Here is a 5,636-nt window from a genome sequence, read left to right on the forward strand (position 1 = left end):
AATTTCTGATTCCCTCTTATAATAGCGCAGACGAGAGTCGCTCACGTTCCGAAAATGATCGATCTGCATCAAATGTTTCGGACATTTGTAAAAGGGGACGTCCACGCGTAAGTTTTGAGGAAGAGTGTTATCGAACAAAGCGAAGACGAGTTAACGAAATTGCTTCAAATTGTAGCAAAGAAGAGTTATTGATGGCTCTTAAAATTAAAAATAACCAATGTGATGCTAATGATGACGATGGATCCATTACTCATGACGATATTGACGATAATGATCAGGAAGGCGTTGATTATAATGATGATGTTGATGCTGATGATGGCGATGGTGATGATGGTTATCGTGATGATGATGATGATGATGATGATGATGATGATGATGATGATCATGGTGATGATGTTAATGATCATTATGACGACCAAGCAGTGTGCATAGCTAAGGTTTGGCTATGTACATGGACTTAAAGCTTACCAAACGAAAATATGAGAAACTTAGATACCACAACAAACAAATTCATGGCGATAAAATGTACCCTTCTTACCTCAAACTCATGGCTTTCAAAGCTAGTTGTTACCCAGAAAATGTGGAAGTAACGTAATATGGTGCGAAAGTTGATATAATTTCATTACTATACCACACAACGGTAAAGATAGTGAGAGGTTTAAGTAAAGAGGACGTGGAAAAATTGCAAAATTCTCAATTGAAATTATATGGAAAGTGGGGAATGGATGGCGCATTCGGCCAACAAACGACTCGACAGAAGTGGTCAGTTTCTGAAAACACGCGTTTTTTTGTTGATTCAGACGGTCCTAACCAGAATTCGGATGATGAACTGAAGCATTCGGACAAAACCGTATTTATAGCATCCATTGCTCCATTACATTTGGTAAACGATGCTGACGACATTATTTGGGAAAACAAAACGCCTTCATCAGTTCTTTACTGACGTCCGTTGTTTTTTGAATTTATCAAGGAGACGGAAGATGTCGTTAAGAGGATTTACAACCACTATAACTCGCGTTTGGATAAATTACAAACACATAGCATTAATATTGGTGATACAACATTCACGGTCTCTTTGACTTCGAATGCACGATGATCGATGGCAAAGTTTGTAGTATCCTGACAGGAGAAAGAGCATCTTCGCGTTGCAATATTTGTCATGTTGGACCATCACTGGTAAATGACCTAAAGCACGTACTTACTCTTTCACCTGATACAGAGTCCTACAAGTTCGGATTGTCAACACTGCATGCGTGGATTCGTTGTTTGTAATATCTAATCCACATTGCATATGACATGGACAACAAAGCCAGTGTCGCAAGGTCTGACGAGCAAAAGAAGTCAAGAGCTGCACGAAAAAAAAAGATTCAGACCGAACTGTCATCAAAATTGAGAATTACTGTTGATGTTGTTAAGCAAGGCTGGGGTACAACGAACACGGGTAACGTGGCACGTGCATTCTTTGAAAATGCTAAATCCGTCGCTAAAATCACACAATTAGATGAAAATCTCATTAATCGTCTACACAATGTATTACAAGTTATGACAAGCGGGAAGGCCGTAGATTGTAATGCATTCAGAGTTTACGCTTTAGATACAGCAAGATTGTGTGTCGAATTGTACCCTTGGTACAATATGCCACCAGCAGTACATAAAATCCTTATACATGGAAGCGACATTATAGAGGCACTTCCGTTACCAATTGGGCGGTATTCCGAAGAATGCCAGGAAGCAAATAACAAACATTTTCGGCAAGCTCGGTCATCATGCAGTCGAATGTTCAATCGAACGGCATCAAACGAAGATGTTCTTCATTATATGTTGATATCTTCCGATCCTTTAGTTAGTCGTAGGAGACATATAGAAAGTCGAAAAATCAAAGAATTGTCTGTTGCTGCAAAGAATATGTTGCTACTGTGAAGGCCCTCCTGTTGAGGAAATCATTGTTGAAGATAATAATCGCCTGCCGAGCCTCTGTTCGATGGCAACAAGTTTAAAACGAAATGGTTAAATTTTTCAAAAAACTTCCGCCATATTGCATCCGCCATTTTGAATTTTCAAAATACGTTATCAGATTCGTAATCAGCAACCCCAGAAACCCTTGAATAGTGTTGTCGCATAGAAAAAATAAAAAAAATAGAAATGAAATTGTGAAAATCGCGAGTTTGTTTATAGAATTGTTCATATTATGTGTTTATATCAGATGTAAACATTTTTTTTCCAAATCGGCCTGGAGGAATCTGTTAAGAATTTTATCAGCTTTAATTTAAAAATAAATTATGACATTCGACCTTTTGGTTCAACCGGAATATTAATTTTATTACGATTTTGTCCTCGATCCCTACTGCGCGCTGTGCCGCAACGTAATTAATGAACGTATGCCGTCCGATTTCGAAATTTCGGCAGTGACCCATCAATGTGCAATCTATAACGAGTATTTTAAAAAAAAATTTGTCCCGTTTGGTTGAGATTTGACCTCCCGCAAGTATTTTTGTCAGAAAAAAAAATCAAGAACTTGAGAATTGACCACTGTGCGATGCCGTAACGGAGGCGCTCGGTGTCCGTTCGAGCAACACTATTTTCGTGGGCATTGCATCACTCATCCGGACTTATTGTACCTACAAAGATAAAATTTATTTTTGACATGATCTGGCCCTATTTCCTCCGCTCATTGTAAGGAGGCAGGAGCCATTATTTAGAAAAAAGCGCAATGCCCTTTTACGAGTAACATGAATAACCTTGAAGGTTTCTCAAAAGTATGTACCTATAATATATCTTAAAACAATATTAAATAGTCTATATACAAGAAGAAATTGATATTAAGAACAGCAAGATTCGTACTGCAGATGCAAAACAAAAGTACTCTATCTGTAAGAATATTGTGCTTAGAATATTTTCCTCTTGATTTCAGAAGATTCCTCTTGAGGCCGTATATAAGAATAAAATCTTCTAAGATTTAGCGGATTCTGCTAATATTAAAATTTTTTTTTTTTGGGTGTTAATGTAACTAGTTTTATCATATAATTCTATTTACCTTCTTCTTTTAATAAAATTGTCAAGAAAAGATAATTGAGCAAAAAATGGAAACGTTTTACGTTTTGAGCAATCACTTCCACTTTTGTATTCATTTTTAATCTTTTTTTACGGCTATATTGATCCCTTAAAGAAGTACTCATAGAATCAGAACATTCAAACATATCTGTTATATTAAACATAATTATATTATATTCACATAGTGAAAATATGATAACCTAAGTTTTTCTGTTGCATGATCGTAGAAATTTCGAACCAAGCATTTTTTTTATTAGCTTATTTTTGAAATTCCGATGACTTTTATCATATAAAAATTTTCGTTCTCTGTATAATTCAATTAGAAAATCGTTGCCCTCTTTTTCTTCAATTGCAATTTTTTCAAGTACAGATACACATTCTACATCTGCAGATTTTATTGAATCTGTATTTTCAGTTTTTGTAATCGCTAAATTATCTGTATAAGTATCATACGAACAAGTATAATAATGATCTTCCATTTTCTGATTAATTTTCAATATTACTTAAACCTGAAAAGGTAAATTCTTTTTGTCAAGTAACTATTTATGTATTCAGAAAAATGTTGCGTTTATTATTAGAAAAATATTAATCATGAAAACATTAAGTGGATTTAAAAAACTGTATCATTACACAGAAAGTTAAAAATAAAATACAATTGTGTAATGTAAAAGGGCATGTAAGAGTCAAATAAATAAACAGATAAATAAACTTTATCACATATATTCAAATAAATGTAACGCACACAGATATAAATAAAACATAAGATAATTGACCAATCACGGTAGAGGCCGTAAGGCCATAACTTAAGCAGTAGCATATCCACAACGTTGATTTCCTTACTGCTTACGTCTTACTGCCTTAAGTTTTTTGTGTGCCAAGCTAGGCCCTTACGATTACGACTCAGTCGGAAACAATTGCGACCATCTTTGTGCACGGTCCCATATACTCGTAGCACTATATATAATCGATATGACAGATTTCCTAACCTCCATAGTCGTCAACTTTAACGCTGGGGAGTCGTGTGGCTCCATGCGATAGATGGTCGAATCGTGATCTGTGGATCCGAGTTCGATTCCGTCTACTGCCTATACATATACGTGATTTTTCACGGTTAAAGTGAGATGATTGTATAAGAGTGTGTAAGAGATGAATAGAGATAGTTGATAAAAGAAAATAAAAGAGATATTAAAGTGAAATAAGGAATTGAAGAAATAAAAGAGATACCAAGGTTAAGGTATAAGATTGTAAATAGATAATATATTAAGAATTTTAGAATAATATCGAGATGTCGAGGCTTTAGAGGTTTGGTGATAGAAAGTTTAAGAGAATTAAGAATTTGATTACGAGTTGATTACTCGAACTGGATTTTCATTGCGTCATATTGCCTAAGGATTAAGGGCTGAAGACGTGACTGCCATTCGGATTCGGCGTTAAACTGTAGGTCCAACTAAAAAAAAAAAACTTTAACGCCAAATACCTCGGTTCGTAGGGCAGAGCGACACTTTTTATCTGCCTTTTTTCGTTTCATGCAAAAACGCGTCGAATAAGCCTAATTTCATCGATTTCTGAGCTGGTCGAGCTATTCTGTATAATTACCTTAGTTTTACAAATTAAATTTAATATACCTTAGTTTTAACACAAAATGACGAGATTACCAATAGAATATTATAAGCAAAACAATATTCTCAACAGAGATGGAATTCGAAAATTGTCTGAGAGATGGGAAAAAGTAGTAGCCAGCGATGGACAATACTTTAATTAATCCGTTCATTCATTTTGTTTTGAAATAAATGCGTTTTTGAACACCAAAAAACGGATCGAACTAATTTGTACTCCCAATAATTTAAATAAAATAGATGCATGTAACATTTTGATTTTGTTTATTATTAATGTTTAATATTATCTTTAAAAACTTACGCGATACTATCTTTATTATTTATTTAATTCTAATGACATTTTTATTTGTAAAATAATTTTATATTAACAGCCGGCGTCAGATTAAATCTTTGTTATTATTTAAAACCAATAATAAGAGAGCATTGAACCACATTCGCTTGATTATATTAGTGATAATATGTTAATTTATTAATTTAATAAAATTAATATAATATATAAATATTTTAACAAATAATAGAATTTAATTTTTATGACCATACAATTGTTAAACAATAACAAGAAAGAAGGAAGCACAAAGCAAAGCCTATCACGATCAAAGCTAGATCACGATGCTTATTATCATTATGTGTGAATTTTATATACCGCGTATGTAGTCCTCTAATCACGTGCCGAAAATTTTTTCAGACTTACAACGCAACTCTAAATAACTACCGCGGTAATATCACTTTAGTTAAATTGACAATCAATCTAACAAATTCCGATGCTTATAGCATCTTATTAGATCTTAATAATATGTTGAAAGACATATATTAAAATTTAATATTAAATTAATGATAATTGAAATCTGTGAAAAATTACACCGGCGTATATAGTAGGCTCCCACTACATTACCTTACTGATGAGTCCAGTAGTGGAAGCCGGGACGAAACGCCAACTTGTGATATACTTCGCAATCTTATTTTTCACAG

This window comes from Cyphomyrmex costatus, unplaced genomic scaffold (genome assembly GCF_001594065.2).
Source record: "Cyphomyrmex costatus isolate MS0001 unplaced genomic scaffold, Ccosl1.0 scaffold167, whole genome shotgun sequence".
NCBI lineage: Eukaryota > Metazoa > Arthropoda > Insecta > Hymenoptera > Formicidae > Cyphomyrmex > Cyphomyrmex costatus.